Genomic DNA, 23,620 nt, shown 5'->3' with positions numbered 1-23,620 from the left:
CCCATCATCTCCAAGCTTCGTTTCTGTCATATGTAATATGAGTATAAGGCTTCTGACTCAGAAGGTCATTGTAAGGCAGTGCAAAGGCGCTCTAGATGCGATGGATGAAGACTCTCTCGACTGCTTGCATACAGTCTTTTTCTTGACTGGAACTGTGAAAGAAGAAAGCAGGCGAGCGCTGGCCCTGAAGTTCTCATGTCTCCACTTTTTCCATGTAGTGTAGTTGTATTACTTTGGGTAAGTGGCCGAGCCTCTCTGAGCATAAACTTGCCCCACTATCAAGTTAAGTTTATATAATATGTACTTCCTGAGGTTACCCCGAGAGTTATTTGCAGAAAAGTATTAGGCACATGGTTTAAGTGCGCAGAGCGTTTCCGGAATCTGAATTTCCCTGGCAGGCCAATTTGAAATGCTCTCCACACGCAGAGTAGGAAAAGTACGCAGTGGTCGCGGTGTGGAGCTCAGGTAGCTGAGATGCTCCCAGGGGACCACAAGGCTCCAGCGCCTCCCCCCTCCTTCGCCCTCCCCTCGGTTGCCATGGCCACCGGTTCAGGCCCGGAGCAGCACCAAGGCGTGTTCAGTTCAATCTCCGCCTTTCCAGAGTGACCATTGGCTGGATAAGCCACGTGACCCGTCCCGGTATGCTAATACATGGTAATCGCCCCCAGGCCCCTCCTCCGCGGGCCGCGGCGGGGCAGCCAGCAGGGTGCGCGGCGGAGAGCAGAGGGGGCGGGCTGAGGGGCGGCCCCGGGAGAGCGCGGCCAGGTGGAGGAGGAGCGCGGAGGCCACCGCAGGTAACGGGCGGGCGCTTGCGCGCTGGGGCCGGCTGGCGGCAGCGGGGCGGCGCGCGGGGGACACCCGGCGCGGCGCGGCGGGCTTAACCCTTTGGGCACCCAGCTGTCACTGTGCGGCGAGCGGGCCGGGCCGCGTGAGGCTGGGCAGCGCGGTGGACACCGGCTCACGGCGGATCCGGACCCGGCCACTATGAGGACCGCGGCGATCTCGCGGGCCGGGGGCTCGCGGGAGACTGAGAGCCGCTCAAGTCCCTGAGGTCGCGCTATCTCCGGGGCGCGTGGCCTCCTTGCGTGGAGAGGCCCGCCCCCTGCGGCCCGTGTCCTCGCGGGGACTGCGGGGACACCGGTGTCCGGCCTGCCCACTGCGCCGCCTGCTCTGCAGCGGCCTGACAGCCCAGCAACCGGCACTTTTGATCCCGAGTTAAGCCTGGTGGGGGCTGCTGGGGGTCGAAGGCTAGATCCAGACAGTGCGTGGGGACTAACTGTGGTGGTTGTTGTTAGTGGAAGGAGAAAACAAGGGCTCTCTCCTTAAGCAAAAGCGGGTCCCAAGGTACGAGAAGGAGGGGTGTCCAAGGCAGGCACTGTTCCCCCCCCCCCGTTTTCTGACCTGACACCCGCAGGGAAAGATTCCTGCTGGACACCAGGATCTGTTGTCATGTCCAGAGGAAGCTCCTGTTTGACTTGAGTTTCTAGCGAGTTTCTTATAATGCTAGGTTTAAATCAACTTCCTCCTCCATCTCTGCTCCTAGGTCTGCTTCAGAAATGTTTGTCTTCTAATTACCCCCTCCCCCAATTCACTAACACCGGTGGCCTCTTTAGACTCCTGGTGTAATTTAGCCTTCGCCACAATAGAAAGCTAGCGCGGAGATGTGCTGCTAATATCTAGCCAGCCCCAAGAGGTTTAGTGTGGAGGGGAAATGCTCCCGTCTCCAGGGTATGAAGAACAGACTAATGTGCCATGGTGGATGGAGCTTACTTTATGAGTCTGGAATCGTTTGTTCACAACAAGGGGATATGTGCTTCCACGTGAGGAGCCGCAGCAACCAAACCGAGTTTTGCAAATGGAAGTGCAAAATGGTACTTGCAGGCTGCTCTTAGCGTATTTTCAACACAATGACAAACACTTGGTATATGCCAGGCACTCTGTTGTGTCTAGAGGATGCAACACTGACTAGGATAATTAGCCCTTGTCCTCAGAGAGGTGATGGGAGAGACAAAATTGTTAGCGGAAGTGATAGCAGAACAACAGATGGGGAAGCAAGAACACAAGGACGAAGAATCTGTTCCCAGAGAACATACTTGAGCAAGGTGTTGAAGGGTGAATAGGAGTTTGTCACAAAGATTAGAAAGGTCACCAAAACAGAAGGCTCAGTGAATGCTGCCACTAAGGAAAATTGTATCTCACAGGAATACCCGCCCGTTCTTTCTATTTGGGAAATGGCTTTATACTGTGATCATGTCTCCTTTTCTTTATCATGTAACTTTTTAAAAGCTGGCTTATATGTCTCATTCCTACCACAATTTTCCAGTGATATTTTCCCGTATATCCCCCCTCATCAGCTTTTTTGAGCCTCACTCTTGGTGTTTGTCAGCCATGACTTCCAAGGAAAGTAAGATGAGAAACTGGAGAGTGGATTAAGAAAGATTGCAGCCAGGATGATTGCACTTGCCTGTAATCCTAGCACTTGAGCAACCGAGGCAGGAGGATCTCAAGTTCCAAGCCAGAGTGCTCTACATAGAGTTCTAGGTCAGTCTGAACAGCACAGTGAGTTATGGTAAATGGTGTGAACAGTCCGGAACCTGTACAACAGCAGTCTTGTCTGACAGCTTGAAACAGCTGTACAGCACAGGACCAGCTCATCTGCTGCATGAGGTATTTCCTGTGTCACTTCCTTTCTGTTCTTTCTCCTTCCTTACTACTGTCCTTTTCCCCCTTCACCTCATTTTCACCTATGATTCACGTCTGTAGTTTCTTAAGCTGAGATCTTAACTATTAGAGGAGAGACATCCCGCCCTTCACCTTAGAGCCTAGCTAGTCAGCTAGCCAGCCTGTTCTTACTTCCTGGCCATTTGGAAACAGAGCAAGAATGGGCCCAGAATATAAGATGGATCTCATGTGCAGAGCTCAGTACATATTTGAATCAGATAATGTACTGTTAGCTTTACAAAGCCCCAAATCACTTTTGTATGAGTGTGTATGGAGGGGGGTATGCATGTACAATGTGTGTGTGTATGTGATGTATGTGTTCAAATGTAAGTGGTGTATGTGTGTGTGCACACATGCACATGCCACAGCATATATGGAGATCAGAGAACAACGTCAACTGTCAATCCTCACCTTCACCTTTTCAAGACAGGGTCTTTTGCTGCTGTTGCACCATGTGGGCCAGGCTAGCTGTGAACTTCTTGGGGTTCTCCTGCCTCCTATTTCCCAGCCCTTCTGGCAAGAGCACTGGGATTACTGACACTCGGGTCCTCACATTGCATGGCAAGTACTATACCCACTGAACCATCTCTGCATCTTGAGAATGAATCATAGTAAGTCTTTGAAGTATGTCAAAGGTTAAGCCAAGAAAAGGGGGTGACTCTGGTGGTCCCAGATGTGTTCTGGCCAAGTGGGCAATTCTGTCAGTGCTTGACCATGAAATAGCCTTCAAGCTACCTTCTCAGTCAGCATAGTGAATGAGCACCTACTTGTGTGCAAACACTGTGCAGGGTTTGTGCTTTGGGGGAAGACAGGAAATGAGGGAGGTGGCGAGAGCACGTGTGTGTGTGTGTGTGTGTGTGTGTGTGTGTGTGTGTGTGTGTGTGTGTATGAAGTCAGTGGATCCAAAATGTAAGGCAGCAGTTCATCACCACTTTGAGGTGTAAAGTATTATATTGATTAAGAAATGAAAATCTCCGGGCGGTGGTGGTGAACACCTTTGATCCCAACACTCAGGAGGCAGAGGCAGGAGGATCTCTGTGAGTTCAAGACCAGCCTGGTCTACAAGAGCTAGTTCCAGGACAGGCTCCAAACAAGCAAAACAAAAACAAACAAACAAACAAAAAAAGGAAAATCACCTGGCACTGTAAGGAAGGATTGTTCAGAGCTCTGGGAGAGCCGAGAGTGCTGGCATGTGCCTGTAATCCCAGTACATGGGAGGTAAATGTAGGAGGATCAGGAGTTCAAGGTCATCCTCAGCTACATAGTGACTTTGAGGCCAGCTTGAACTACAGGAACCCCTGTCTCAAAATGCAAATCAAGGGATGATGCAAGTCCAGAGAGATGGCTTTGTGGGTCAAAGCTCTTGTCTTGCAAGCGTGACATACTGATCCCTGGAGCACACATAAAAACTGAATGCAAGCCAGGCATAGTGGCGTACCTTTAATGCCAGCACTGGGAGACAGAGACAGGCAGATCTCTATGAATTCCAAGACAGTCAGAGCTACACAGTGAGACCCAGACTCAAAAAAAAAAAAAAAAAAAAAAAAAAAAAAAGCTGGATTCAAAACATTGTGTTTGTAATCCTCTCGTTTCCTCTCCCAGGAAGTGGGGCCACCTGGCACTGCATAGGAAATAAAAGCCCCTGCCTCACTGAGGCAGAAGATGAGCGCCAACTCCCTATAGTTGTCCTCTGATGTCCACAAGCAAGCCTCAGCAGGTGCCTTCCCCCCCTCAACACACACAAAGAATAATAATAGCATTAAACAAGAGCAGCAAAACGAACCCAGAGCCATGATGGATTCCTCTGTAAGGAAGATGGGAGGAATTCCCAGACAGAAAACACATTGCTCATAAAATATGAAGCCAGAATATTTTGAGAGTTCCAGGGGTCAGCTGACAGGGCTAACCAGTCCAGCAAGCTCAAGTAGACAGATTGTAGGATTAGACAAACTGGTCGGAGCATGGAGCAGCAGTCTGAAGAGTTAAGATTGTATCCTACAGTTGGGAAGCCGAAGATTCAGGGTTAGGTAGGTGTGGCATCGTGAACGTGAACGCAACATTTGAGAAGATTCTCAGCGGTAGGGTGGAGGATGGAGATTGGTTGGGAGAAAATGGACTTAACCAGTGAAGCTGGGACAAGGTAAGGAATTGGGGTGACATGCTGGAAATGGGAGGTGAGTCCAGTCAGTAGTGAACAAGGCTGGTTGGATATGAAAGACAAAGATGAAATGACATCAGTGTAGTCTTGACCCTGGGTGGAGAGTTATCCAAGATGAGAAAGACCACAGGAAAACTGGTTTGGGGAGAAGAAATGGTCTAAGTGCTGAAGTGTCTGGAAACAAGACTAGAACTTCTCAGGGGACAAGCCCTGTGCTTGGGAGCAGCAAGTGACTGGTGTTCCAAAGAGAAAGGTCCGTCGAGAGTCTAACATGGATGATGTAACAATGGAAGCCATGATATTAGCTGAGTTCACCCAAGGTAACCACATAAAAATACCTGTGTAGATACCTGAAGATGAAGCCCAGAGATTGCCTCCTTCCGGGAGCCGGGGAGAGGGGAGGAGTCCACATGGCGGAGAACAAGTATCTGAGAGGCAAAAAGCACTGTTAGACTTAACTTATGTGACATAGGCATTCTACACACAATCTTGTGTGGTGTCTCTGATGGACACATGCCAGATAGACATATTGTTGGCCACAGGTAAATACTATCACAAGTCAAGAGAAGAAAAGGGTTAAGATGGAGAAATTAGCCCACAATGTGAAACTGCACAGAGCTTGTGAGGAATGTACATTTTATCTAATAATCAGAAGGCCATTTATAACTTTTTAAATAACATCAGTTTAGTTGGGGGATGGGGCATTGGAAAGTTAAGGATGGGGATGGAAAGAGGTGCATAGCTCAAGGTGCAGATTAGAAGTGACAACAGTGTCTAGATTATCCTTACGCGTGTGTTTGCCGCTGAAGAAAAGAAAGGAGAGTGATTGGAGTCTAACAAAACACTTAGCCTTCCCTGTCTGCTTCATCAATGTGTCCTAAAGTATTCTGTTTCTTTTATACCTTTTAATAGCAGTTTCTCAGTGTGTCCCTGTGTGTTTGTGTGTGTGTGTGTGTGTGTGTGTGTGTGTGTGTGTGTGTGTGTGTGTGTGTGTGTTCACACACACGCTCTACCCCATTAAATTCTTCACAATACTGGTAGAAATTGCCTTCATGTTGCTTAGCAAATGAGTGTCAGAGATAGGGTGTGTGACTCAGGGATAGCCAGCTGTGACTCAGGCTCTTACACATGACCATGCTGTTCTACTTTTAACGCAGGACTGATTCTATGAGGATGCAGCCTACATCTTGAGCTCAGAGGGCCCTATATGTGGCTTAAGGCTTTGCGGCTGCTGTCTTGTGATCTTGATTGTTGGGACCTCCGATGCTCACACCAGGGCTTAAGTGTGGAAGTCAAAGGACAAACTCTGGTGTTAGTTTTTGTTTTATATCTTGTCTGTGTTTGAATAGCTGGCACATGAGCTTCTGGGGATCCTCCTGTCCCCATGGCCCATGGTTAGGAGCACTGGGAGTACAGTCATGTACTAACATATCCATCTTTATATGGGATGCAGGGATTTCACAGCAAGCAGGCTTGCCTACTAAGCCATCTCTCCAACCCTTGAAATCTTTATAATTCTTAACAAGAGGCCCCGAGGGTTCATCTTGTGATAGGCTTCATAGTCTATGTAACCAGTGCTGGCCGAAGGCATCAGCAGAATGCCTCCTGAAGCAGGAACAGCTCTCTCTGTCTCTCTCTCTCTGTCTCTCTCTCTGTCTCTCTCTCTGTCTCTGTCTCTCTGTCTCTCTGTCTCTCTCTGTCTCTCTGTCTCTCTCTCTCTGTCTCTCTCTGTCTCTCTCTCTCTCTCTCTCTCTCTCTCTCTCTCTCTCTCTCTCCTCTCTGAGCCCTTACAGTGCTGTGGCACTCAATCATATTTCATTTGATCCTCACGTTTTGAAGATTCTTTGGGTCTAACCTGGTGGTGCAGAGGACAAGGAATTATTTTGAACTTTAAGTTGATACCAGCCAGTATGAAAGAACAGAGAGTTAGGAAAGCCACCCATCATATTGAGGGGGGCTTATTGGATGGAGTTGCAGTCCTGAGGATACCCTTTGTGCCCAATTAAAGTGAAGCATGCATTGACTTCTAATGTTTTTGTGATCAGTTGTAGGCCCTTTGTTCATGGGAGGTCAAGGAGAATTTTTCAGTCTACTGAGAGAGAAATGAGTTGAACAGGTATACTGTGATTTTTCAGCCCCAATCTGGAGCCTCTTAACCAGGCAATCCTCCTCGTTTCCCCTCAATCCATGGACTTCCTGTAAGGTTGAACTACGGGCCAGTTCCCACAGCCGTCTGCATGGCTCATGTCACACTCTTGCCTTTGTTTCACGTGGGCTCCGCTCACCTACACACAGGGATGGTGAAGGATGGGAGAAGTTCGTTCTTCATGCTCTTTCTCCTTTTTGCATTCATCCATTCATAGTCACTTGGTACTGACAAGTTAAGTTTTGTGTTCATGGTTATTGTTGTCGAAACCAATTTCCACTCAACATCTTGTTCCTCCCACTCCTCTGTGTAATAATTTAACCAAATACTGACCAAATCCTGATACAGCTTGAGACTAACCAACCCATTGGTCAGGTCCTACGAGCCTTGTGGAGGAAGCCAGACCAGGCTCAGCTCCTCCTGAAGGCCCTTCTGGGCAAGTAAGGGTCTTGCTACAGTAGGTTGTTAGAACCTGTTGATGGGGAGAAGCCCTCCTAGGTGTATCTGCTTACAGCTGCCAGCTTCTCTTTATCTGTTAAGATGGGCCCCCAGGGTAGTTTCTCAGGGGCCTTTTCTAGCTCGCTTTTCTGTGTTAGTGCCTTCCTTTCCCATCCATAGTCCTCTCTACTCTGCCACCTCATCGTAGTACTCACCACACTGTTGTAGTTTCTGGGGACTGTATTTTTCCACCCCCACAACTCTGTTTCTACCTCTATTCCTTGAACATAATAGATGCTTAATAAATGGCTGTTAAATGAACTATATAGTTTCACTATCCTCTAGAAAACAGCAAAGGATCCAGACTTGTGCCCTGTGATAAATACTTTTCTTCGTCCCCAAGAAGAAGGTGTAAAGAAACTGCTACATATGCAAAGAGTGCTCTGGTGAGGGCTGCTTAGCCTTGTTACAGTCTATAGGTCCCTGTGCCGTCCCTACTCGGGAGCCAGCTCTGGCCCTCATAAACAACCACGTATGCCGAAGTCAACATGGGTTCATTGTTGATGGCAGGGTCTGTTTCCAGCTTACTGCTGTATTTCCAACGCCAAGCTGGTTGATAAAACCTTGGCAATGAAACTCCACTCTTGATAACACATGCCCCATTCCTGCCACCCAGGGCCTGAATCTCTGTCATCCAGAACCTCTGTTTTGCTTCCTTATTCTATGGGACCTAGACTTGATTCTTCTCCTTCTTACTCAAAACCAAAGTACCTATTTGTCTCTTGATCATCATAGCCCAATACTCCTATGCCCATAGGAGAATATCCTTTCTCTACCTGCAACCAAAAAATATCCAGAACTTATGTGTTCATATCCAGAATTGCATTCAAATGTCTAAAGAAAGTGAGCAGGAAAATACATTGGAAATATCAGATAGGCAGGTTATAGCAGTGCAGGGAAGCTCTACTGTAGGTGTCTGATGGAGGCAGGATGCAAAGACAGAAATTATAGCAAAGAAAAGCCCTCACCCAAGTCCCCTTAAAGCCTCTCACTTGCTAAGGAGAATCCCAGCACAGTTAACCTCTGCTGCTAGGAATGTGTTATTTTCACATAGAGATGGCAATGAATCGGGCTTAAAGGCCTGACTATCTATGCCCTGACATAGGGCCTCACTCCCTCTCACACATTTTCTGGGACTCAAAAACAAGACTGTGTTTACAGTGACAACACCATGTGTCTTGCCTCTCAGTGATCTGACTATTAGTCCTGGCAGGTGCCCTCTCAGGAACTACCCTAGGATCCTCTTCAAGTTCCTTGGCAACCAGTTGCCATGATAGCTTTAAACCTAAAGGAAGCACTATCTGTAACTATTGTAAAGACAATAGATCATGGGAGCTGGAGATGGCCCAGTGGGTAAGAGTGCTTGTTCCTCCGGTACCCACAGTGTTTCTTCTGGCTGCTGTGGCCACCAGCACACATGTAGACATGCACACATGTAGACATGCATGCACACATATACAGATTAAAAAATCTTAAAAAGACAGTGATTTCTTAGAAATGCCCACATCTATGCTCCTGGGTATGTCTTAATGTCTTTTAGAGTCTCTCTCTCTCTCTCTCTCTCTCTCTCTCTCTCTCTCTCTCTCTCACTCATATTTAACACCCATAGCAAAATGTCTTTAATAAACCTCAACTCTGCTTCAAAAAGAAAAGGTTGGCAGATCATTTTTGGGGCAGAAACTGAGGTCTGCAATTTTGTGAGTTCCATCAAGTCACCAAACATTCATTTTTTATACCAATCAGTGAGCCAAGGGGTAGAAAGGAAGCAAGTGTATAAATCTAGTTGCCAGGGGATTTCCCTGAAAGAAGTGTGAGCGTCACAAGAATGTACAAAAGACATACAAAGCTGTGTGTTCTCATGGGGAAAAGACAGGCATGAACCACAAGTACACATCAGTGAGGTGTGAGGCTTTTCCATGGGCTTGAGGAAGCTCTCCAGGGCAGGGCAGTTCTCCAGGACAAATGATGACTGTCATAGGGCACCTGTTCCTTTGGGGAACAATCTGGAAGTAAAAAGTTCCTGTGAACCCATTTACAAAATAGAATTGTTTTATTTAACAATATTTATTTGACACTTTTTCAAATGACCCATTGCACGGAAGAGGAGACGGTGGCATAAGCATGCAATAGTTTGAAGACTGTAGTTCACACCTAGATAGATGTTCTGCAGATTTGACCCTAAATTACTTTTTTAGGTATAAGGAGATCTGAGCATTTTCAAATGTTTTGGTGCTTTTGTAGAAACAGTGTAACACTAGGCATGATGGTGCACACCTGTGACTCCAACACTTGAAAGTCTGAGGATACTGAAGTCAAGGCCAGTCTGGGCTATATAGTGAGAGTCTGTCTTCAAAGAAAAGTGGGGGAAATGGGGCAGGGAGTCGTCTCAGTGGGTAAAGGCACTGGACACCAAGCCTGACAGTTATGGATGTCTGAAATCCACAAGGTAGAAGGAGAGAATTGACTCCTGCAAGCTTTTCTCTGACTCCTATGTGTTCCATGGCCTGTGTGGGTCTACATACATACAAATGCACATACATACGCGTGCACACCCACACACAAAATAGAGAAAGAAAGAAATGTAAAAGAAAAGAAGTGATAAATATGTGACTAATTTATCTCTGCTGTTTCTTTTTTTTCTTCCTTTGGTTTTTCGAGACAGGGTTTCTCTGTGGCTTTGGAGGCTGTCCTGGAAATAGCTGTTGTAGACCAGGCTGGTCTCAAACTCACAGAGATCTGCCTGCCTCCGCCTCCCGAGTGCTGGGATTAAAGGAATGGGCCATGACCGCCTGGCTATCTCTGCTGTTTCTTATCTGTGGTTCTTGCCTGAGGAAAATCCCCTTACTGCCCCATAAAGCCCAGTCCTGAGGTAGAGTTCTGTCTAGGGACAGAGTCTTCTTGACTGCAAATAAGGGCCCAGGGGAGGACACATCTGTCTCCATTGTGTCTGAGGTCACAAAAGCCCCCATTTCCCTTATGCTTCATTTGAAAGATGTGATCTTTAAGCCCTGTTGTGTTTTAATGTATTTGGGGAACAATCTGGAAGTAAAAAGTTCCTGTGAACAGGCTGCAGAGGCACAGGCTGCAGAGGCACAAGCTGCAGAGGGAGGCACAGGCTGCAGAGGTACAGGCTGCAGAGGGAGGCACAGGCTGCAGAGGGAGGCACAGGCTGCAGAGGCACAGGCTGCAGAGGGAGGCACAGGCTGCAGAGGGAGGCACAGGCTGCAGAGGCACAGGCTGAGAGTGGCTGTCACTGGCCTGTATGGAGCAGGAGATGGAGACCAGTAGAAGGGACACTTATGTTCCAGCCTTGCTCCTGCCACTCCGCTATAGCCCTCATTCTTCTTCCAGTCCCACTCAGTGCCCCGTCTTCTTGTGTGATGGGAACCCCCACAGCCTGTACCTCAAAGAGTTAATGAAATGAGGTGGTCTATGGCATTTGCTGCACAGCGAGAGCTGTAGAGCTTACCTTGTGTTGTTAGCTGTGACTTCACATGTAGATCTGTTTGAATGGGGAGGCCGAGATAAGGTGCAGAGGCATAGGCTGCAGAGGTACAGGCTGCAGAGGGAGGCACAGGCTGCAGAGGCACAGGCTGCAGAGGGAGGCACAGGCTGCAGAGGGAGGCACAGGCTGCAGAGGTACAGGCTGCAGAGGGAGCACAGGCTGCAGAGGCACAGGCTGCAGAGGGAGGCACAGGCTGCAGAGGGAGGCCAGGCTGCAGAGGGAGGCACAGGCTGCAGAGGCACAGGCTGCAGAGGGAGGCACAGGCTGCAGAGGCACCAGGCCTCCCTTGATGTTGTAGTGCTGAGTCTGGACTCCCAGGGTTCTCATCCTCATTTGGGCACCCGGTGTTCTTCCGTTCCAGTTAGCGAGAGGGAAAGAAAAGCAGAGTCAGGTAAAAGGAAAGACTTTTAAAATACAAGTTTCTTACAGAAGCTAAAGTATAAACATGACATCACTTTCTCAAAGGCAAGTTCCCGGCATCATAGGAATGGGAGGTTTCACCGGGGTCAGGCCCATGGGATGTGCCGCCACTCGTGCTCAGGGTGGGTCTTCCCCTCTCTTGGACATGTTCTACCTCACTAAACCTCTGTGTTTCCAGCGTGTAACCTGTAGCCTGTGGGCCACATATACCCAGGAAGAATATAAGCGGCTATGAATTTGGCCCAATACATTTCTGTATTTGTAGATGGCAAGATCATGGACACCCCTGTCAATGTTTCTTTTGCTGTTCTATTAACAACTCCAAAGTGTTTGTTTGAGTAGTAGAGCTTCTGTTTATTGTGTCATCCATGCCCTAACTCTATTACTTAGGAATAATGCAAGTGTAAACTTGATTGTCACAACTTGGTCTGTGGCAATGTGCTCCCACCCCCAAGAAAAAAAAAGCAATTAGCTTTTTATTAAATTTTGCAGCAAGGGTTTAATTTTTCATAGCCTTGCTGACAATGATTATTTTTCTCTTGTAGAAAATGCATAGAATCAAACCATTTTCATAAACTGTTCTTGTTCTTTTTAAAATAACTTTTGGAGAATTTTCATGCTTGAATACAGCTACGTATTCTTAATCCAATCGGGTTGAAAATCAGAATTAACCTATTGGCTGAGAATGGCTGCATTCACTCCCAGTTTAGCAGGCATTCCAGGCCCTGGTTGGAGGCTAGCTGTACTGGCTGGGTTTGTGTGTGAACTTGACACAAGCTAGAGTCATCAGAGAGAAAGGAGCCTCAGTTGTGGAAATGCCTCCATGAGATCCAGCTGTAAGGCATTTTCTCAGTTAGTGATCAGTGGGAGAGGGCGCAACCCATGGTGAGTGGTACCATCCCTGGGCTTTGGTTCTGGGTTCTATAAGAAGGTGGGTTGAGCAAGCTATGAGAGCAAGCCAGTAAGCAGCACCCTCCATCAGCTCCTGCCTCCAGGATCCTGCCATGTTTGAGTTCCTATCCTGACTTCCTTCAGTGATGAACAGCAATGCTGAATTGTGTAGTTTTTGGTTTGTTGTTGTTCTTGTTGTTGTTTAACTCTTTGGGTGCCTGCCACCCAGCTCTCAAATAAATACTCAGAGACTTATTCTTATTTATAAATGTCCAGTCTTAGCTTGATTTGTTTCTAGCTAGCTTTCTAACTTAAATTATCCTGTTTTTCTCTAACACATTTTGTCCCTGGGCTTTTTACCTTTCTTTATTCTATGTGTGTTTCTTCCCTTCTTACTCTGTGGCTGGCTGTGTGACTGGGTGTCTGGCCCCTAGCAAACTCCTCTCCTCCTTTTCTCACTCCTCTCTCTCTTCCCTGGATTTCTCCTCTTATTTATTCTCTCTTGCTGGAAGCCCTGCCTATTTCTCTCTCCTGCCTAGCTATTGACTGTTCAGCTCTTTATTAGACCAATCAGGTGTTTTAGGCAGACAAAATAACACAACTTTAAAGAGATAAACAAATGAATAAAAGAATGTAACAAATCTTTGCATCATTAAGCAAATATTCCACAGCATAAATGAATATAATGCATCTTAAACTAAAATTCCATAACAGAAGTAAAAGCCAAATAAACCCTTTCCTCCCCAACTTGCTTTGTGGTCCTGGTGTTTGGTCACAGCAATAGGAACCCTAATTAAGACACTGGCCATACCCAGGAGAGTAGCACCATGGCCTGGAGCTCTGAGGTCCTGTTTGCCCAGAAGGCGGCACTGCCATACTTGCCCCACCCTTGCTTCATGTTGTCATTCAGTATATTTGGTCCAAGAATGAGTCTCTTGGCTCCCTTGAAACTGTTCCCCTTGCTTCTTCTGAGCCTCCAGTACTGCCAGTCCCCTGAGACTGACATGTGACTCTTTGGCTCTGCTTGTCATCCCTGTTCACTTAGAAGTCCTGTCTTAACCCCTCCTTTCCTGTTTCTCAAAGACATGCATCTCAGAATTAGAGACAAGTTGCTCTCTCCACTTTCTCTGTGGTGCCTTGCCTATGACATCACTGTCCCCAAAGGAGTAAATCCCCTGCTCCTACAAAGTCACTGAAGATGAGACGGTATTTCTATTTTATTATAAGATGGGGCTGTGTGCGGAATGGGCTTTATTTTATACTGATGACTGAGAGTGCAATTGATTGCACATTTGCAATAGTAATTTACATAAGTTCTTGTTTCATTCTCTCAATTCTACAAGGGAAGTCAGTCAAACTGCCACCAGTTTTCTTGACTCTGATTAGTGGTCTTAGAAAGAAAGCTGTTTTCGGGTCAGAGAGATGACTCTGTGAGTAAAACTTTGCTGTAAAAGCCTGAGGACCAGAATTCAATCCCTGAAACCCAGGTAATGGTAGAAGAAGAAAACTGAGTCCATAAAATTGTCCTCTGACCTCCACATGCGTGAATGCATACCACACGCACACATTCTTGTCATAATATATATATATATATTTGTTTTATGTGACTCACAAAAGGCCCTCTGTGTTTCCAGCAATCCCCCACCAAGTTTGTGGTGAATATTATAGGTGTGCAGATTTGCATCTGTGTTAACATGATTCAGTTGCTTCAGTACTTGGGGAGAGTCTGCTGTGGTTTGGGACTAACCTTCAGGCGAATATGACTGGAATATGGTTTCTGGGTACTAGTAAGTTTATTGTAGAGAAAGCCAAATATCTTTTACAAAAAAAAAAAAAGTGGAATGTTGTAATTGCCACACAACCAGCCTATTTAGTGTAGATGGGATAATGACACTTCAAATCTAGAGTCCAAATCTCCGGAACTTCCAAATGTTGCCTCAAAAGGAGAAAGCTCTTTGATCATGTGATTAAGATAAAGATCTTGACCCAGGGAGATTGTTTTGAACTGTCTAGTCACCCACATCCTGGTAAGTGGGAGGCACAGATAGGAGGCAGCCTGGGCTTAAAGACAAAGATTGGAGTGATAAGGTTGTGAGCCCTAGGGAATGATGGAAGCTGAAGTTCCTGGAAGCTGGAAGACTCGGAACAGTCCCTCCTAGATCCTCCCTGGGGTACAGCCTTGATGACTGCTTTGACTTTAGCCTAATGAAGCTGATATTGTACTTCTGGCCTCCAGAACTTTGAGGAGTTACATTTTGTTATTTCAAGCCACTAAATTTGTAGTGATTTGTTATGGCAGGAACTGGAACTAACACAATGAGGACAGTCACTTACTTTATCATTCGCTTTGAGGGCAAATATATGAAGACAGCTATCAGCTAGCACATGTATCATTTTACCAGACATATATGTAGTGTTTTCTACATGCTAGGCTCTGGATAAGCATAGGCTGTGTGTCTTCTTTACTCTGTGTGTGTGTATGTATGTGTGTGTTTGTGGTGTGTGTGTGTGTATGTGTGATGTGTTTATGGTGTGTATGTGGTGTGTTTGCAGTATGTGTGTGATGAGTGGTGTGGGGGATGTTTGTATGTGGTGTACTGTGGTGTGTTTGTAGTAGTGTGTGGTGGGTGGTGTGTGGGGAAGTCTGTGTGTGTGGTGTGGTTTGGTGTGCTATGTTTGTAGTGAGTGTGATGTGTGTGGTGTGTTGTAGTGTGTGTGTGTGTGTGTGTGTGTGTGTGTGTGTATGTGAGTGTGTGTGGTGGATGATGGGAGGAGGGTGTGTGTGGTGTGTTTGCAGTGTGTGTGTGATGGGTAGTGTGGGTGTTTGTGGTGTGATGTGTGTGTGTGTGTGTGTAGTGTGTGTGTGTGTGTGTGTGTGTGTGTGTGTATGTGAGTGTGTGTGGTGGATGATGGGGGATGTTGTGTGTGGTGTGTTTGCAGTGTGTGTGTGATGGGTAGTGTGGGGTTTGTATGCATGTATATGTGGTGTTGTGTGTATGCAATGTGGTGTGCTATGTTTGTGGTATGTGTGAGTGGTGGGTGGTGTGGTGGGTGGTGTTTGTATGTGCACACTTGCACACATAGATGTAGAGGCCAGAGGTCAACCTCAGGTGTCATTCTTCAAGAGGTACTCGTCTTGTTTTTGGAAGCAGGGTCTCACTGAGGCCTGGGGGTCACCTGTCTGGCCAATGAGCCCCAGTGGTCTGCCTGTCTCTGATTCTAGGATTACAAGCACGTGCCACAGTGATCAGCTTTTTACTTGGATATGTGGGTTCTAAGATCAATCCCAGGTCCTCATGGTGATATATTACCCACTGCTCTCCCCACACCCTTCTGGGTGTGTGTGTGTGTGTGTGTGTGTGTGTGTGTATGTGTGTATTTACTTAGAAGCATTCAGAATGTCAACAAAATGGCTGCAATTTTATTTGCAATTACAGAGTGGTATTCAGTTAACAAAAAATTATTTTTGTATAAGCTGCATCAGAGACAACTGAAGATGAAAAAAAAAAACCCAAACAAAAAAACTACCATCCCTATATATAACTAATATGTGGTGTGTACCAACAAGAACCTGCTTTAAATTTCCATGCCAATTTACAACCCCCAGACTGTACCAAGCAAGGTTAGTGGCTATTGAAAATACCATGAGGACAGGGCTCTCTAAAGACACTTTCAGTAGTGTGTTAACTATACAAAAAAAGACACTGTACAGTTTAAAAACAACTCTTACACAGCCTTACATTTCAATTTTTTTCTTTAGGAGTGAGTTGTGTGCAGGGGGGTTAATGCTTTATAGACAAAAAACTGGCTAGAACCAACTTATTCATCATCTTCTTCTTCTTCATCCTCATCTTCCTCTTCTTCTTTGTCTTGCTCTTTTCTGCCTTGACCACCCCCCCCTTTTCGCTGCATTGGGTTTTCCTTTAGCTCTGTAAGCAGCAATACCCGTTTTGCACTGCTCCTTCAGCGTGCCGCCTTTCTCACAGGGCTGCCTGTCCTCTGCAGCAGTGCTGCCCCACAGCTCTCCCAGGGTCTTTGCAACATCACCAATGGACAAGCCTGGGTGTTCTCCTTTGATTTTTGGGCGGTACTCGGAACAGAACAAGAAGACCAAAGGAGGCCTCTTGGGTGCATTGGGGTGCTTGAACTTCTTTTTGGTCTCCCCTTTGGGGAAGGGGATATAGGTTTTCATTTCTCTTTCATAACGAGCCTTGTCAGCCTTTGCCATGTCTTCAAATTTCCCCTTTTCTTTAGCAGACATGGTCTTCCACCTTTCTGAGCACTTCTTTGAGAGCTCTGAGACGTTGACAGAAGCATACGGGTGCTGCTTCTTGTGTTCCTCCCTGGAAGTTTGCACAAAGACTGCATATGAGGACATTTTGCCTCTTGGCTTCTTAGGATCTCCTTTGCCCATGTTTAGTTGATTTTCATCCTCAAGGCACAGAGTCGCCCACGCTTGCCCCGGCGCTGTCTCTATGGAGCTCAGTGTACTACAATGGCTTTCTCACTGATTTCTATGTGATTCTTTTTCATTACACTATATTCAAACTATTTACTAATTTCCCCCATGATTTATACTTTAACTCATGAATTATTTTTAAAGTGCATTTGTCCCAAGTATTAGGGACTTTCCTAATGGCTCTCTCACTGACTTCAAATGTCATTCCATTTGTGTTCTCAGGATTTCACTTCTCTTCCATGTGTTTTTGTTTGTTTGGGGGACAGGAACTCACTATATAGCCTTGGGTGGCCTTGAACTCACAGAGGTCTGAGTGCTGGGATTAAAGGCATACCCCACGGAGCCCAGCCTTTAACATTTTCAATAGTACAGTTATTCTAGAGTTCATTTGTTCAGTATTTGTCTGTCTGAAAAGCTCAGTTTTATCCTCATCTTGAGAGCTATTTCATAGGTGTAGAATTTGAGGCTGAGCGTTAATTTGTTTTTTGTTTTTCTTCTTCGATTTCTTTAAAGATGCCAATCCACTGACTGCCTCATACATCATATATGAAAAGCCCTTGGATTCTGTCTTTGCTCCTATGTAATGTCTCTGTTTTTCCTAGGGTTTTTCAGGATTTTCTTGTCATCAGCTCAGCAGTTTGACTATTTGTTCCTTGGAGTCATTTTCTTTCCAAGTATTCTGCTTAGATGGGCTTCTTGGATCTGTGAATTTGTGGCTTTCGTTGAATTTGGGAAACTTTACTGATTCTGTTCCCTGCCACCCAGGTCTCTCTCCTGGAACTCTGCTGTCAAGAACATTAGATTGTTTGATGAGGCCATTGATGGCAGCTTGTTTCTCTTTAGTTCTGTCTTTCTTTCATGCTGGGTCATTCTAATCAGTTGTTACTCTTGTCCAGTCTACTTTGGTCTCAAATGTTGTCTTTCTCGTCACCAGAAACTGGATATGGGGTCGCTTACATTGCCCTTTGCCCTGTCCTCATGCTCACGCATCTTCCCCTCATGAGTACACAGGGTGAAGTTACTAATGCCGCGTCAATGCCTCGTCTGCCAATTCTTCCACTCCTGCTGGAATCTCCATACAGCTTGTTTGTCAGCCCTGTCGTTTTCACTGGATACTAGTCATTGCGAATTTGATACTCCCACTGCTGGATTTTGTTTTGTTTTTATTTTTAGAGGCAGGGTTTCTCTGTGGCATTGGAGGCTGTCCTGGAACTAACTCTTGTAGACCAGGCTAGTCGCGAACTCACATAGATCCGCCTGCCTCTGCCTCCTGAGTGTTGGGTCTAAAGGCATGTGCCACCACTGCCCAGCCCCCACTGCTGTTTGAAAAACAGCTAAATTCCTGAATGTAAACTACCCCTGTCCTGTGTGAACATGGTACTGTTCATCTATTCCTTTGAGGTGGTCTGGAGTAGTTCTCAGATGTGTCTGCAAGCCCATGAGAAAAAAGCCAGACACTCCACAGAGGTCTGTGTGCAAAGGGAATGCAGAGTATTTCTCCTCTGCTCTTTCTCTCTCCACTCATCTCTCCTTGCAGGTTTTCACCCCTGGCCCCTCAGTCTTCTCCACCTAGTAAGCTTTCTACTCTTGTTCCCCTCACACTGTCCCCGGAACTGCCCCAGGAAGCAGGTTGGAGCTCTCCAGGTTTCACTTTGTTATCTTTTTGCTCAAACATCACGGGCCTAAGTTGTCTGTCAGCTAATGTCTGAAAAACAGGGTTTCTGCATTTTGTCCAGTTTTGTAGTTGATTGTGGAGGAAGAATAAATCATGTCCCTCCTCTTCCACCCTCTTGGTAAAATTCTCTAACATTTCCAAGAGGTCTTATATTCTTTAGACCTGGCATTCACAAGGCCCTGGGTTTGATACCCAGCACCAAGGAAAAACACACACACACACACACACACACACACACACACACACACACACACACACACGCACACATGTACCTACACAGAAACTTCCACCAGAGACTTTCAAAAATATTTCATAATGTATATATTTAGATAAATCTAAATTGAATATATTAGATGAAATACTATTTAGAAGATTTGTTGCTGAATGGTGTTGATGCTGGCTTTTAATCCCAGCACTTGGGAGGCAGAGGCAGAGGCAGGCGGATCTCTATGAGTTTGAGGCCAGCCTGATCTGAGCTATTGGTTTAGTTCCAGATCAGCCAAGGCTATACAGAGAAACCCTATCTTGAAAAACCAAAAAACAAACAAACAAAAAAAGATTTAGGAGATGTGTGTTTCTCACACAGCTTCTATCATGTGATTAGAGACTAAACCATTGTTGCAGATTTTCGAGGATTCAAAGAGTGAGTTCAGACGAGGCTCAGGCAGACCTGACTGTGCTTCACGAGTCCATGGTTGTCTGTGACCAACACTGATGTTGCCTTGCGCTTCGTTTAAAGTGTCAATTTCTTCGTTGTTTTCTGTGTCTTTTTTAGGCGTGTCATCCCAATACTAAACAAAGAATACGGTGTTTAGGATCATTGAGATAAAAATACAAAATCAGAGTGAGAAGGTCATATTCAAAGCTGACACTCTTTCGACTATGTAGGTTTTCTATATACCTGCATTTGACATGAAGATTCATATTTTTCTCCACGTTCTTACTGTCCACATTGAAAATAAATGAAACTAATTATAACAGTCTGCCTTTGCACCAAGTTATATAAGGTGATAAATCAGCCTCAACTATTAGCCTTTGGTGTGTGTGACACAAGATGAGTGTACACATGTGTGAGATGCATACTCTCAGTCTCCATCTCAGCATAAATTCCATTCTTAGGTCTTTAATGAGCTGAGATGTAAGTTCTGCCCCACCACGTTCTTTCCACTGCAGCACAGCCCACAGTAGTCCTGTAATTCAGCTGTCAACAGACCACAAATGCAACATTGGGCTGTTACGCTCACACTCATGTATTCTGAGGCCACAGGAGGCCTGGTAAGGCAAAGTTGGATGAATGATGATTGAAGCTTATGATTTGCAGACAACAGATCAAAACAATGATATAACAGTGAGGGCAGTGCACTGTTTTTTAATTCAACACCACAACACACCATATGTTGGCCCTTTGAGTTTGAGGTTGCTGCACTGTTGCCTAGATGTGATTGTGCTGTGTTTTATAGTTAACAGTTTTCAAAGACAGCCTTCATATTTGCGATTGCTGCCTTGGGATTAAAAAAAAAAAAAAGTTCCTCGGTGCTTTTATTTTGTACTAAAAGCTAAAAGAATACAAGATTTCCTCTTATGAGCTTCTGGGGGGAAAAAAACGCAAACAGAAAATCTAGCTATCTGCCCAAGTTATTGCATTCCAGCCAAACAACCCAACCAATATTCTCTTTGTACCTTTCAAGCTACTGTATTTTTTCCTAGACTTGAGGCTCCTAATCTGATGGGACTACCTGAAACTCACTGGTTCTTCTTTAGGTCAAACCAAAGATAAAAAGCATAATGAGGTCATTTGTATGTCTTCAAACTGCTGACAGCTTTGGGAGAGGTCCCAGCACTGAACCTTTCAAGCCCAGAACTGCATGGCAGAGCCTACATGATCACATAAAGCTCATCATGGTCACGTGATGATCACACGATCATCATAGTCACTGTGTCCTCTCAGTGGCACTCTCTCCTGCTGTGTGACATAGCAAGCAGGAAGACACAGTGTCAGAGTCGGCCCAAAGCCACTCTGGGGTTCAATCATTCCCTAGTCTACCATTTTCAGGATCCCATCTGTGACATCCACAGACACTGCAGGTCAGTTGATTGGCTCCTTCTTGCTTGTCTCTGAATTCCCTTAACACGAGGTCTCTCAGTTCTCTTTCAAGCCAAGAATATCTTGTTTATCTATCTGTTTTTCCTCTTTTCTCTCTACATGGCTAATAATATCCAGATCCCTTTCCAGTTGGCAGGAAGGTCACCTCTAATCTCCCACAAGATAGTTTTGCTTCCAGCCTGGGACTGGAGTAGACCTTCTGGCAGAGGGATGAGTGATACTGGAGTTTTGTGGCAAGCCCTGAAGGACCCTTACTAACATTTCTGGTTGAGCTTGTGGAATCTTCAGGGGAATTTTCTTCATAGAACATGTGAAAAGACCCAAGAGTCACAGTTGTTTAAAGCATTTGTGATGTCTCCATTGGTGACAGGCCAATGCCTCAAAGCCTAGCTCCCGAATAGCCTGGGAAGCACTGCTTAGTCCTGGAAGGGACTGAAAATCCCAAATTTGAACAGGCAGTGGTGAAATAAGCCAGATTCTTCCTGCAGTTAATTTCCAGCTGGACCACAACAGCCACAAGGTGAGCATCCCTTCCTTGACAGGCTGGGATGAGAAGCATTTTAGAGTATAGCTTTTCAAATTGTTGGAATATTTGCTTCTAAATAATGAGATATTTTGGGGATGGGGCCCAACTCTAAACATGAAGTTTGTGTTTTGTGTATGCTTAATGTAAAGAGGCTGGATGTAACTTTATAGAGCATTTTAAATAACTTTTTGTGAACCAACGAGTTTCATGATGGAATTTTCCACAGAGGTGACTTGTCAGTGCTCCAAGATCTCAAATTCGGGAGGATTTGGGATGTTTTAATGAATGATGCTTAGCCTGTACTCTGCAGCTGCCCTGGTCTTGCTCTTGAGGTGAAGCACTTCATGCTGTAGCTTCTCGTAGCCTGTTCTTGGTGTCTGATGTTGATGGACAGCCTCACTTCAGAACTTCAGTGTTAGATAGTGGGTTCAACCCATGCTTGTTAGTTTAGCAATGTTCCTTACCTCCTGGGTTCTCTTATGAACCTTGAATGTAGCTACTTTAAAAGTCCATATATAAAGTCCTTGATGGAAACCCCTAAAAGGACATTAAGTACCAGCAGCCTTTACTTTGCTTTGTGGCTAATTGGGCATTTAGCACCTTGCTTTCAAACCCTATGCCAGGCTTTCAAATTCTGCCCTCCTACAGACCTGAGGACGATGCCCCGAAAACACCTTCAATATTCAGGTTTTGTCTTCTATAATTAGAAACATGTCCTACCAAATTCAAATGTTTACCATTTGGGGGGATTAAGGCTAGGTGGGGTACATACGTCTGGCACTGTATTGGGGAGGGAATTTTTATCGTGGCATATACAGGCCTGTGTGGTGATCACATCTGTAATTTCCATTATTAGCCAGTCAGTTGAGTAGTCATGCTTCTCATATACATAATGAGGATTCATGATTCATATCTTGTTTTTCTTATCATCCCCAACAAAATTTGGGTGAAGCTCAGAGACAGGGTGTTTAGTATTTGCATTTAGCTTTTAGGATTTTTTTGTTTTTTTGTTTTTTTTGTTTTTTGTTTTTTTTGTTTGTTTGTTTGTTTGTTTGTTTGTTTTTGGTTTTTCGAGAGTTTCTCTGTGACTTTGGAGGCTGTCCTGGAACTAGCTCTTTAGACCAGGCTGGTCTCAAACTCACAGAGATCCGCCTGCCTCTGCCTCCCCGAGTGCTGGGATTAAAGGTGTGCGCCACCAACGCCCGGTGGTTTTATTTTTTTTTTATTATTCTCTTTTTTTCTGAATATACTAAGAATTGATCCTAGAGCCTTACCCACACAAGGCAAAGATTATACCACTGAGCTACATACAGTCCCTACCCTTCTTTACTCTTTATTTTGTGGCAGAGCTTCACTCTCTTTCTAATCAAAAAATAATTGTACATATTTGTGGGACACCATATAATTCAATATATGTATACAATGGGTAGTGATCAGATCAAGGTAATTAGCATTTCTGTCATATGTCTTTGTGTTCAGGACCTCTGTTTTAATAAGAATGGTAGGCTCATACATTTGAATACTTAGTCTCTAGTTGCAGAACTGTTTGGGAATGATTAAAAGGTTTATGGCCTTCTCAGATAAGGTGTGTCTCTTGCAGGGGAGTGCTTTGCAGTTTCAAAAGACTCACACCATTCCCAGTCTCTCTCTCTCTCTCTCTCTCTCTCTCTCTCTCTCTCTCTCTCTGCCTCCTACTTATGGTTTAATATGTGAGCTCTCATCTATTCCTGCTTCCATGTCTTTGTTCTCTAACTTTCTGAAACCGTAGCCCAATCAAATGCTTTCTTTTACAAGATGACTTAGTCATGGTATTTTGTCACTGCAATAGAAAATTAATTTAAGACAGATCCTTCAAACTCCCCTTTTCTAATTCTTCACAATATATATCATAGGTGGTTGTAAACTATAGTCATGCAACTATGTGTAGAACACTAGAACTTAGTGCCTCCTAACTGTATTTTACAATTATTCTCCCAATTCTGTGTCTTCTACCCTTCTTGCCCTCAAGTACTCTGTTCTGCCTTCTTACTTGACATGAGGTTTTTTAGATTTTCATATGGGTGAAAACATGTAGCATTTATCTTTTTGGCTTTTTTTCACTTAACACAGTGACCTGTGGTTTTGTCTAATTTTCAGATAGTGACAAGATTTCATCTATTGTGAATAATAGCATATTAGTCTTTGAGTTACATGTAAGTGTTGGTTAAGAGGCCAGACTTCTTTAGACACTTCCTGGACTTGAACCCTGACTTTTCCAATTACTAATTGTAAATGTAACTTCAGTCAAGTTATTTAACCTCTCCATGTTAATGAATTCACTGTGGCTGTAATGAAGGTTCGAAGGTTTCTTGTGATTTTCTGTAAATATGGTTGTTTTTTCACACAAAGACAGGTTTATGTCTTCCTTCCCAATCCTTACACCTCTTAAAAAACCTGCTCTATTGCACTGGCCAGCACTGCCAGTGTAATGTTGAACTGAATTGCTATTCCCAGTCTTAGGAGAAAGCATTCAGTCTT

At 45.1% G+C, this 23,620-nt stretch overlaps 1 protein-coding gene and 1 pseudogene across 1 annotated transcript in view; one reads left to right on the top strand and one right to left on the bottom strand.

Moving 5' to 3' along the window:
• The first annotated feature begins 693 nt into the window (after window positions 1-693).
• Phc2 (polyhomeotic homolog 2) overlaps window positions 694-23,620 on the top strand; it is a 101,403-nt gene continuing 78,476 nt past the window's right edge. Inside the window, exon 1 of the mRNA XM_027399350.2 lies at window positions 694-794. The gene's annotated coding sequence lies outside the window, so the exon portion shown is untranslated. The remainder of the gene's footprint in view (window positions 795-23,620) is intronic.
• Window positions 15,863-18,009, bottom strand: LOC100773990 (annotated as a pseudogene).

This window comes from Cricetulus griseus, chromosome 2 (assembly GCF_003668045.3).
Source record: "Cricetulus griseus strain 17A/GY chromosome 2, alternate assembly CriGri-PICRH-1.0, whole genome shotgun sequence".
NCBI classification, from domain to species: Eukaryota; Metazoa; Chordata; class Mammalia; order Rodentia; family Cricetidae; genus Cricetulus; species Cricetulus griseus.
This window is presented reverse-complemented; position numbering and strand designations above follow the sequence as displayed.